Source organism: Condylura cristata, unplaced genomic scaffold, assembly GCF_000260355.1.
Source record: "Condylura cristata isolate star-nosed mole 26May11 unplaced genomic scaffold, ConCri1.0 scaffold00017, whole genome shotgun sequence".
NCBI lineage: Eukaryota > Metazoa > Chordata > Mammalia > Eulipotyphla > Talpidae > Condylura > Condylura cristata.
This window is the reverse complement of record NW_004567118.1, coordinates 10,477,606-10,490,693: the sequence shown is the minus strand read 5'-3', so window position 1 is coordinate 10,490,693 and position 13,088 is coordinate 10,477,606.

Genomic DNA, 13,088 nt, shown 5'->3' with positions numbered 1-13,088 from the left:
ATATAACACACATAGTTTAAATACATCTAATACATCTTGTAATAAATTTATTATGTACACATAGATTATATTAATAAAAGCATATATATAGACACAACAGAAAGCTTATAACTTCAGTCCATACATTACTCTTTTTCACTTTTTTATATTATTTTTCTATCTTTGGATTTTGTGGCATAGGGTATTTTTGTTTGTTTGTTTGTTTTGCCTTCACTATTTTCAAAGCTATACCATCACCATCCCTTATATAACCTCCACCCATTCTCCTGTCACCACTTCAGAAACCCCAATTCAGTTCTCACTATGTACTAGTTTATAATTATTTTATCAGTTTGTCCTCTGTTTTCTTGTATTCCCTCTGTGAAATCATCTATATTTGTTTTCATCTTGCTTCACTTAACTCACTAGATTTCCTTCGACTTTGCAATAAATGGTAACAGTTCTTCTTTCCTTTTAGGCAAACAGCATTCCATTGTGGAGCTTTATCACTGGATACTTAGGTTACTTCATTACTAAGCTATTGTCATCCATGCTGCAATAAACTTTATAGAGTATTATATAGTTTTCCAAGTTGATAATTTCATGTTCTTCCATTAGGTATGGGTTAACTGGATCATATGGTATTTCCATTTTTATTTTTAAGTAAATGCAGTCTGTTTTAAAAAATGGCTGTACCAGTTTACACCCCCACCAACAATATATTAATTTTGTCTTCCCTAGCATGAAGGCAGGATACCATGATCTGCAGGCTCATGACTTCCACTGTAGAGAAACTACTACCCTGATACTGGTTCTGGTGAATGAAGAGTGTGTTTCTTGGAGTTTAACACTTTCTTCCATAAATGTGTACCTCCTCTGGTTCCTGTCTCAGTAGTTGTAGCTCAGGAGAGAGTGATGTCTGGGAAAGAGTTGAAACTGAGGCTTATTCCCTTTACCATTCAGTATAGAGGTTTGTCCTGCCGTGCTTGCTCCTGTTGCCAGGGCCTGGGCTCACTGAATTCTGTTAATGACAGTCTTCACCACTTATAGTTGTTTATCTTAGCCTTAGCCCTCAGCAGGAACAAGACTGATATTTTGGGTAACGCTGCCAAAAATTGTAGAGTGGAGCCTTTTCTGTGTGAAGTCACAGTTAGCTCAATCTAGCTTTCCCCACTGGTTCAGACTCCAGCTATTCACATTCAGGAGTCCCAAGCTCACACTGCCAATCACCAGTCACAGGACTATCTGCTGTCCTATTTAAGGGTGCAGGGTGTTGAACTTTATGGCTTTGGTTGCTTGGCTGCTATCTGGCCATATATGTCTGCTTTTGAAACCTGTATCTGCTATTCTCGTGTTTCGGTTGGGTGTCTGCTCCCCTACTCCCATAGCTTTGCACACTCAGACTGTCCTGCACACCAACTTGGTGCTACCCTCGGTCCAGTGGTATGATGTACCCTTGTGTCAGCTACTGTAGAGAGGATCGAGAGTGCAACTTCCCCTCCCTGTTCTTCAGCTGTGCGGCCCAGGTGACCCTCCAAGCACAATTGCATTTCAAGAAAGGCTGTTTTCTGCTGGGTAGTGTTATTTGGTATATACAGTGGCCTCCAGCGACAGTTTTCTTTGTTTATGTTTCTTTGGTCAAAGATAGGTGGAGGAGAGAAGCCTAGCATCTTCACTTTTACTTCTGATTCTTAAATGTAACAAGTCTCTTTTGCAGTACACTTTCCAAAAGGCTTTTTAAATAATTAGGATAAGGTATAAGTGAGAACTCTGAGTGGCTGAATTTTTGACCTGGGTAAAGGTTACATAGATGCATTCACATTTCAATAATTCATCTGTAATTTGGGCATTTTCCTGTCTGTATTTTGTGATTGTAAAAGGTTAAAACAGTAAAAATAAAATTTAAAAGATCATATGCTATTACAAGCAGAAATCCACACTCTCTATTCCACACAAATATGGATTATATTTGTGTTATAAACCAGTAATCTCCTAAATGCCTTGATAAATATTTCTCAGTCTTATGAAGATGACTGGTCGTTAAAAATCTTTTGTGTTAGAGTTAATAATGAAATCCCTTAAATATGCTGCAAATTAAATCTGCTGTTGCTGTTTTCTAGACTCTGCCACCATGTTCTCCTCAGAGCTGGCTTAGCTGACCTTTCTCCTTGATGGCAGTCTATCAAAGTCTGTTGAACTAATTCCTAAGCAGCAGGGATTTAAGGAGCTTTCACCGAACATTTCAGGATTTAGAATCTAGTTAGTCTTAGTGTTCCTGTGCCCTGCTTTGACCATATGCCCCAGTTCTGAGAGCTTTGCTTCTGTCTTGTTTATGATACCTAAGACCTGACTTTGTGACCTGTCACTTACTCTGTTCTTTGTAAGATGGGAACCCTACTCTTTTTTCTCCCTGTTTTCCCCTGATTCCTCAGTGACTGACATTACTTATCTAAATCTTGGCCTGGTGTTGGTGCTCTTGCTACCGTCTAACAAGTCCTCTTGATCCAACAGTTATTCTTAGTAGGCTTCAGAGTAGTGTCCATACTTTACCAGACCCCTGCCCTGCAAACTGTGGTACACATATCCTTTGTTAGCTTTCAATGTCCTAAACAGATTGCTTTTTTCTCTTTGGCTGGTGTCTGTTTCCACCTGGGCCTTTTCTTCATACATTCATTTGTTGGACTTCTTTTGAGCTCCTTTCTGAGCATAGAGTTTATTCGTAATACGAATGGAAGGGATAGATGTATGCGGACCCTTTCCTTTTATAAAAGTGGACATGGAGGCACAGGTAAATAGATGATAGGGTGATATTTTCAGATATTACAGTAATAGGGATAATACTTAAAAAAAATCCTCCCTGAAGTTTTTTCCTTTATGGTAATCTGGTTTGTGGTTCTAGAAGGTAGCTAGATGTGTGGCTTAAATTCAGCTGCACAGACCTGTGAACTCCTGGTTACATATGAAGAAGGCATCCAGAGTGTTCAATTCCTCAAGGGGTTGTAGAAATTTCTAGGTAGCTGGTGATTTGGTGGAAGCCTGGAGAAGGCACACAGAGGGCATGTTTGGAGAACTCCACTCTGGAGGCTTTTCAGGGACCATAGAATTTCACCAGCAGATTGTCAAATGGCCAGATAGAACCAGCCATGTCTAATTGGCTCTAGAAGCCAGGGGGCCTTCCAGGGTATGAAATGCCACAGAGGAAGCCAACAAGACCTGAAGAGGAGCATGTGGGACAGAGCCCCTTACCCACTCTTCCTGTCTCCTGGAGAAAATAAAGGAGGTGGAAGAATATCCTTAAGGAAATAAAAATAACCCTGATAGGAAATTTGCACTTTGAAACAATTATCATTTTAGTCAATAGACATGTAATGAGTAAGACTGAATCACAAGCAACGAGTTTGACATGTCTTCATTTTCCAAATGGAATTTCAAGGGTAAGATGTGAGCCATTCTAAAAAATTTTGCAATTTTTTGCATATCAGCCTTTTCATTTTTTTTTCTTTTTTTGCTTGTTTCTTTGAGGAAGATTTTCAAGGTGGAAGAAAACAGTATTTGAAGCTGTTGACCTGGGGATAGTTCACAATCCTAAGGAGACAGCGAGGGCTGGAATCACAAGTAGTAGGTTGGATGGAACAGGAGACTTCCAAGGCCAAATGACTCACACAGACAGGAATTTTCTCAGAACAGGATTTGCCTGTGTGTGTGGCTGGCCAATTAACGTTTCTCATAAGTGCCTCTGTAGCTACAGGGAGAATGGGGTAACTGAGCACTTCAGGCTTGTCTCACATTGCCTCCCAACAGTCCAGGGAGGAGGGTAAGGGCAAAACTAAGCTGATGCAGAAAGAATTAAAAATAGAATTGGACAACCTGTCCATCCCTGGTTGTAGGCTTAAATTGCTACCTGTGCAGGTTACTTGGCCCCAATGACAGAACTCTCTGAGAGCCAGAAGACAGTTCTTTCCCCAGACTTTCTAAACCTATATTGGAACCAGGTGGTGTAAGTTCCAGGCTAGTAACTTTCCTTTACACAGCCATGTACTATTTCCAATTTTGATTATTACTGTAGTTTTCCTCTTTGAGTTTGAAATTGCTTGTAGCTGTGGGGGAAAAAAAATCAGAAGACAAAGACAAACATATTTCAGAACCATTCTACTAATAGTTTGAATTCAATGTTGACTTGTAGTACCTTTTGTCGGTGATGATTGTCAGAGAGGTAGAAGTGACTTTGGATATAGGAAATGTGTCATCTGTAGATGGACCCCAGCGGAAACATCTCTACCATGCTCAGCTGCAATGGTTCTTCAGTGGAGCTGTTGCCCAGCTCAGGGCCCTGCACAATCCCCTCTTCTCCAAGAGAGCTGTATAACTTGATGACAGTTTATTAAAGCAAAGGATTTGCAGTTATTATGGAGTTGTAACATAGGTCATACCATGTTTGTGAAATTTGCTTCTTTTGGTATTTCATTGATAGACATTTTGCTGGAATCAGTAGAGATCCTGTACATTTCAATGGACCTCTTACTCTACATCTGTAAATAATAATATTAATAATATAATAAAAAAATAAAGGTTTGGGATCTTCACATTTAGCTTTACTTAATTTGATTTGTCCAGTTGCCATTTAGAAACTGATGCTTTCTATTGAGATCCCAAACCTGTGGGAACCTAATCAGACAAGCATGGGTAATCAAAAATATAGTTCCTAAATTAAAAAAGCAGTCTCGTGAAATCTAATCAGGTAGAAGTCCATCTGGCTCTCAGCCCAATGTGCTTGTGGTTCCTCTCAGGTGTATGAATGCACCTGAGTGGAAATGTGAACACTAATTGCTTATATTCTGACAGTCTTCTTAATTCTTCTGGGCCTTTGAAGAAAATAAAAATTATACAAGCCTCGCAGGAATAGAATCCATCTGCTTTGAGAAAAATGACATTATCTCTCAGCAGACCTGGAAGATTTTAGATTACAACTGTTGAAAATCTTGGGCAGAATACTTCTCACTAGACTCTGGAGGAAAGGGGCATGTTTCATAGGTAAACTATTTGCCATCTTTTCTTGAGCTGGAAGCCTGTGGGTCACAGGCTGGCTTTCAAGGACCTGACCCTGCTTCGGGCAGATCACTGCATTCTGGTCTGACCTCTGTAGTAGTTGTGTTTGCTCTGGTTTGTGAAGAATTTCATATCGGCTAAGAGCTGGATCAGCAATTACCAGAATCAATCGGGGAGCTCTTTCAAAATATGAATGGCTCACCCAGTCTGCTGAGACAGGATGTTTGGTGAATCAGCCAGTGTGAGGTGAGAGTCTTAACTGGGCAAGGGGAAACAGAAAAAGCTACCTTTGACCCCTTCTTTCTCATCCTATGTTGCACTTTTTTGAGGTTTTGTGGTTTCTTCTGGCACTCATGAATACGGTCTCATGTAGGGCTATCAGTTATCATGGAGCAGGAGGAATATTCAAGAATCTTATTAATCTTTCTCCTGGTGTATGTATAACTTGATTTTACTCCTTTAGTCTCTTTTCTTACCCTTTAGTAAGGGTAGTAATCTTTTTAACATTGCTACGTTCCTGGACAACAGTTTTTTTAAATGGCTCCTATTACTTTAGTATGAATGCCACATACTTCATAGGACACAAAATATGAGTGATGATTTCATGTCTGAATCAGCATGACCTCATCTCCCATCCAAGCTCCAACACTGACTCCTATTTTTTTTTTTAACTTTAAAAAAAGATTCATTCACTTATACATATAAGAATTGGGGTAAAGGCCAGAGGTGCAGGGAGTGACAGGATTCACCAGAGACAGAGTGAGGAACATAACAGGCAGATCAACTGAATACACCGCTGAGGGGAGCAGGGGGTGAAATCTACTGCGCCATGTGGGTCACCTCCCTGGCTGGGATCAAGCTTTTGCTGCAGCGGCTGCGGACAGCTTCATAGTGCTGCGCTTTAACCCATTGTGCCCCCAGGGAGGGCACAGCACTGACTTCTCTTTGCCTTACACATGCCATAATCCATCTCACACATTCAGCCTGGGAGGTTTTACTTCAGCGTATGTGCCTGGTTAATACTTATTCATTCAGTTACATCTTTGCTCATTGAATATCTTGATTCCAGCAGATGGACTTAGGGATTTCTTGTATTTGTATAGATTTCCCATGTTTCTACTGAACACACTTTAGTATTTGTTTATGTTTGGTTTCCTTTTATCATGCAATTTCTTTTTGGGTAGGAATATTCTTTTTAATATTTGTGTCCCCAGGCTGAGAATGGAGCCTGTTATGAAGGGATGGATGAGTAGAGGGATTCCCACTGGAGCTGTGGACCAGCTCGTTGTGAGCTTCCGCCAGCGCCTTTTGCAGGCACAGCTCACAGCATCTGCCTTTCTGTTGTTGAATGATGGGATGCAGTGAAACGGCTCTGTCATATGTGCTGGGGAATATTGGGAGGCTAATATGCATGGAACAAATGTATATTTGATCAGTGGGAGATGGGAACAGGAAGATGAATGAAAAGGAGGATAGTCCTGAGATTTGGGATTTCTTATGAGTGCTTGGTAGATGGTCCTGCCAGACTGAAGGATCACTTGCCCTTGGTGACAATTAGTAGTCAACTCCTTAATGCTCCCTTATATTTATTCTCTTTATCCTCCCTTCAAGTCCTTTCTCTCATTTCTGCTTCCCCTATTACATACTGCAAAGCTTAATCAAAGAGTTGATGCAGGATTTTCTTTCTGTTGAAGCTAGTCTTATACAGTTAAATACTCAGTGACAAAGAGAAACTGAGGTAGTACATTCTAAATATGTGTTAAAAGATTGAACAAAGTATGATCAAGACATTTTGCAAACAAGTGTTTATATTTTAACATATTTCTGTGTGCCTTGTTCCTCAATTTTGGATAACACTGAGCAACAATAATGGGTGCTGTTGATCCACAATGCCTGCTCTGAAGAGAAGGGTTGAATGTATTTCATTTTCTAAGTAGTGCTCTAAGTAGTCTAAGTAGTGCTCAAGCATATCTAACAAAATGTAGGCACTTGTAGTTTCTCTTATGTAATACTTCTCAGAGCTCTTGGTGCCATTGTTTTTCTCTTCTTCTTTTTTTTTTGTTTGTTTGTTTGTTTGGTTTTGTTTATCTAGGCAGTAGGCACTGAAAGGTTTCCAAAGATGTAGATGGCTTTTGTAATACAGACTAAATAGTTACACTTTCCAATTTGGCTTTTAGTTTTGGATGGGGTGTTTGGTGCTAGGTAGACATAGTTGGGTCCAAGAGTTGCAAAACCCTGGCATCTTGTAGCTGGGCTATGAATAGGCAGTTAGAGCATCACAGAGCCAGGCATGGTGCTTGGAACACATAGACAGTCAATAATATTGGCTGACATGAGTAGATATAATGCATTTTATAGTCAGTCTCATCCTTGTCTCATTAGCTATGATTGTGAGGTAAGGTAACCAAGTAAAGAGCTAAATGGAGTTATTCAGATGCTAAAACAGAATGCTTGTCTCTAAGCAAAAAATCCTACTATGGTCTTTTATTGACGGGTTGAGTGTGTGTGTGATTCTTTTTAATTTGACAGTTTGCTCTTTATTAATTAGTCTTAGTCCAGATTGTATCCTCAGTTTAATGTTGTGTTACTCAAAATGAGTGTACTTTAAGCTTCTCAGGTATACTAGACTAGAACTTCTGAGATGATACTGAATCATCTGAGGATCTTAGGACAAACACATTCTTACCCATTCGTCTAGAGTATCACCCCATACCTTACATTTTTAACTAGCCCCTAAGCTCCTGATATGTCCATGCCACTGGTATTAGGCTATACATTGAGTAGCAAAGGTCTAGATTTTGGGGAGATTCCAAAACAAAATAAAAAAGCAAGCTCTGTCAAAACCCACTTGAATAAGATTTAGGAATTACAGGTATTTCTTTGGCTCAAGTAAATTGTGTTATTTCCATGAGGCTCCTATCTTTGTCCATATGAACAAACAGTTGAATTTGGCTATCTGATGCTAGGGAAGCTTAGCCCCAAGCAGTGCAGAGTGACTTCTCAGCCTTCAGTCCATCCTAAAGGAAATCCTTCACTGTCACTCATTTTTAGTGGGCAGATATTTTTATTTACTCCAAGGAACTGCTGCACACTATCTCAAGGACAGGCAGAATCTATAAAGGGTAGATTCAGGAAAAGGAAAAAAGCTAATAAAGGTTGCCAATATAATTGATAAAAACGAGATTGAAACGGTTTCATGATTTCCATTATGCAAAAAGGATAGAAAAGCTCAACTATCATTATACTTCCTGCTGTGATCTGAAATAGAAAGGTTAATAGTGACCTTAACTAAATTAGGATAGCTTTGATTTGCCTCTGGGAATACTGCAAAAAGTATAATCAATGTATTTTGATTTCATGTTGTCTGAAATATGGCAGGCAGAGAAAATTAGGCAAGCCATGCAAACTGAGATATTTATAAGCTGGATCACAGACTGCCCGGTGCCCACTGTGGCCAGCACGGAAGCAGAAGTTACGTGTGCTGCTTTCCCCCTGGATTTCTGGGCTTCTCTGTTCCGTTGAGAAATACCACTTGACATATACCACTGTATATGTTTAAGGCATGCAGGGGGGTAGCTGGGCAGATACATACTGTGAAATGAGTAAGGCGTCTCTGTTTTGTAAGATGCATTATTTCCACATATTCCAAATGGTGTGTGCTTACACTCCTGTGTCTTTTTATATATGTGATGATCTGTTATTGGTTCAAATGGTGTGTGCTTACACTCCTGTGTCTTTTTATATATGTGATGATCTGTTATTGGTTCATTCTCCAGAGAGGGTAGTTCTCGATGGCCACTCAGAGCTGAGATATGGTTACTGCCCCTGTTTACTTCAGTAGGCAGCTTCCCCTCGAGCATTTCATAAATGGCACATTTTATGAATTAGCAGTCTTTTCACCTTGCTCTGGTATAAGTTAGTTTCTGCTGAAACTTTCCAATTTTGATACATAGATATGTTCTTTCTGTAGTTTCCAGTGGCGATTTAGAATATTTCCCATCAAATTATTAATTTGTTTCATCAGTAATTTAAAAAATGGTCAAATCAAAGCTGCGCTTTGAGCCTTACTTTGGATAACAAAGCACCTATTTTTTAAAATATTGCATGGTTTTATGTATAATTTCACATTTTCTAATTTAGAAAAATGACTGGAATGAGAATTTATATTTAATATTAAAGAGACCATTACACCATGCCAATTAACACTGTTTTTACAAAGCTCTTGATAAATATTTTTACAAAACCTGGGAGAAAATGTACCTACATTTCTCACTGAGCCCTGTTCTCTTTCTGCCCCTTCCTCCCTCCCTCTTGCCTCTCACTCTCTTTCCTTGCTCTTCAACACCACTCTTGTGTTTAAGACCTAAGCATCTTCATTGTCTTGATTTTTTTTTTTAGCTCTCATTTATCTATCATTTAAACAGTAGTTATGTAAGTCATATGATTGCATTTTGCCAATAAAGAGTTTAATTTAAGATGACTCCATGCTTATTTTTTTCTGCTAAGGAGATACAGTGGGCACTTGATCTGTATTCTCTACCCAGCATTCATACAGCCATCCCTGTGTTTGGAGAATTTCCTGTCAAATTCTACCTTATCATTTTCATCATGTTCCCAGGCTTGTCCTGAGCTTTACCTTCTGGCTTCTTCCTGGGTGGACTGAATCATCTCCTCCCCCAGGCTACATTATGAAGCTCTACCCCTCCCTCAGTGTGACCAATGTGGCCACATCTATGACAGGGTCTTGAGTAGTAATGAAGGATAAGTGAGGTCATAAGGTTGGGGCTCTAATCCAATAGGGCCTAGAGGAAAAGGAAGACATTCTCTCCCTCTCTGTCTCTCTCTCTCTTCCTCCCCACACTGTAAACCATCACATTTGTCATATTCTGTTGGTTAGAAGCAAGTCACAGTTCTGCTTCACTTAGGAAGAAATGATACAAGTTTGTTGAAAGCTACCTGAGACTGAATCAGCAGAGCTTCACAGTCACCTGTTTGACCTTGATCTCTGCCATCACCTGTGTAACCCTTTCTGTTTCTCTATTAATAACCATTTCTCTGTAATGGGGATTTAGTTTATTTCTTATTTTAGCAATTTCAAAGACTTTTTATTTTTTTTTAAAGATTTATTTATTTGTGCATACAGAACTGGGGCACAGGCCAGAGGCTCAGGGGTGGCGAGAGGCTTCACCAGAGACAGTGGGGAGCAGAACAGGCAGATCGACGAAGTACACTGCTGAGGGGAGCAGCGGGCGGGTCAGGAGAGGTCTGCCACGCCATGTGGTCACCTCCGGGGCAGGCGGGGATCGAACTCATACGGAAGCGGCTCTAGATTCTCAGTGCTGTGCTTTAACCCGCCGCACCACCAGGGAGGGCCTCAAAGACTTTTTAAACTTTCATATGTATTTTTCTTTGTGCATCTGTGAATATATGTATATACTTAAATATATGTATGTATTTATGTAAATGTGTTTATATTTATAAAAGAAAATTACTGAGTAAGGAAATAGTTACATTTATTTTTTAATGGTGCAGAAGTAACTTTGTCAGCTCAGCCAATTTACTTCTGTGGAGGAATTCCTAAATCCTTTATGCTTATTAATTTTCTATAGTTAGTTTTTTTCATCTTGATTGAAAAATGTGGCATCTCATCTCATTTTGCATTTCTTTAATTAGTTTGATTTTGAGTGAATTTTTTGGGAAAGATTTCTGTTATTTTTTTCCTCATGACCTGTTTTCATCCTTACCTACTTTTCTATTAGTTTGTTCATCTTTTTTGTTGATTAATATGTAATTTACATATATTAACAAAAACCAGTCTTTTGTCTGTACTAAATGCTTCAAAAATTGTCTTCAGTTTTGTTTCTCTTTGACATTCTTTGTGTTTAAGAATTTTCTGTTTGTATAGCATAAAGTTCAGCCTTTTAATTTTCAAGATGTCTTTGCATGCTATTGCAAACACTGTTGTAAAAGATTTTAAAATTATTGTTCAAAATGTTGCCTACTATTTTTAAAATATTATTTCTGCATTTATGTCTTTGACCCATGATGGATTCAGAAAGTAATAAAGATTTGTTTCACAAATTATTAAGTAATTGTCCTATGTATTGAACAGCCCACCTTTCCCCCATGAATCTATAATGCCACCTGTCCCACTCAGTTCCCTAACATCCTCGTGCTCACATGGGATGGATATTCTGTCACATTGACCTGGCTGCTTGGTCTTGTGTCTACTTTTCTGTATGCTTCTCTTACCTTTATACTCTTAACGACACTGATGTTTCCTTAGAATGGTGCTCTCCTAAAGAACCCTGAATTGCATTTTTCCACCTTCTTCCTTATGTCACAGAGCTGGGAGTGGGGGTAAGAAATTTTCCTGCCACTTATTGCTACTGCCAAACTATTCTGCTCTCGCTAAACATATGTAAAATTAAAGTATTGATGGTTTAATCTTTGAATCATCACTGTGATCTTTGAAGATCTTAACTCTGTCTCCCTGCTATAACTATCATAATGTTGATGACATCATTATATGTACAGACGATCTCTGTGTCTGAATGTCCTTTTCTCGGGTGTCCTTATTATCATGCTTGCTCTGAGGCTCCTACCTTCCTGGTCTAGTAAGGAAGAGAGCCAAGAATAGACTTAAAGTCAGAACAGGTTCTGTCCTGTTCTATGAAGCGGTCATGTGGGATTCTGTGCCTCCTCACATCCTCCAGCAATGACTGAGCAGCCAGATAAAGAAGATCAGTAATACACACCTACCCTTGGTAGCTCCCCAGTGCACTCTTAGGAAATCAGGAGAGCGATTAAACCCCAACATTTCCTCTCTTTTGCACATAGAGTATATTGACAATCCTTTAGATCATGGTAACTTAGCACACTGAAAGATCTAAACCTATAGACAAAACCCAGAACTCTTGTTGAAGAATATTTGCACTGATATCAATGACTCACAGGTAATCTGTAATAAGTTCCATAAACAGAACTCAAACGTGTGATCATTAAAATGCTGTCATAGAGTCAAAGCTGTAGGTTCACTTTGATGATCTAACTAACTCTTCCCACTAAGTCTCCAGTCCTGTATTAGTCTTTTCCATGTCCTACCGGCAGCATTCTTTAATCCTCACTTTTCAGTGTCTCCTCCAGTGGTGTTCATTGGTGCCAAGTTATTCCTTTCCTAGACCACTTGCCAGCTTTGGTAGTAACAATAATAATTATTCTTCTGTTATCTCAACTTAAACATTCCTCTCATCAGCTGTCACCTGGTATATTTGAGTTCACTATTCTCAGTCCCTCAGCTGTAGCTCTCCTTCCCCCACTGTGTATAACTGCGGCCTCTGTCATTCACTCCCCTCTGATACTCACTTCATCTGCTTATCCAAATATTATAATCACTCTGTTGCAAACATTCTCTCTCACTAAACCTGAGCAACTCTAACTCTCCATGGAATCTGTCCCTGCACAGCTGAAATCAGCTAGAGAAAGCATGTAAGCCTTCTAAGTGACCTCTTTGTATATTCATGATTATGGCCTCCTATGGACCCCTAGTATTTCCTGCAGGCACACTGTCCATTTAGTTTCTCGTCCCCCTAGGCAATATCTCATTCATTCCTCTTTTTTCCAAATATCTGTAAACCTTCCCTGCATCCTTATTTTCATCTTGTTTCATATTTCACTGAGAAAATAACAGCAATGTAAGAAAGAAATCTCCAGCCTTCATCCTCCACCTCAATTTACCTGCCTGTACCATATTGTCAGCCATTTGCCCTGGTTCTATAGATGACCATCTCATGCTCCTAACCAAGCACACACCCTCCTTGTGCACATCCTTGGTCATATCTTCTTAGTCTCCTTGTAAGTTTTAGATTTTCTTTGCAGTCTCTACGTATTATAGTACACAGGGCTATCCACTTGGCATTTCTTTTCTCCTTTTCTGTCCATTGACACCACTTGGGATGTCACCTGGTATATTTCACCTTTTTTTTTTTAAGGTTTATTTATTTATGTTTACAGAACTGGGGTACAGGCCAGAGGTGTGGTGGGTGAGAGGATTCACCAGAGAC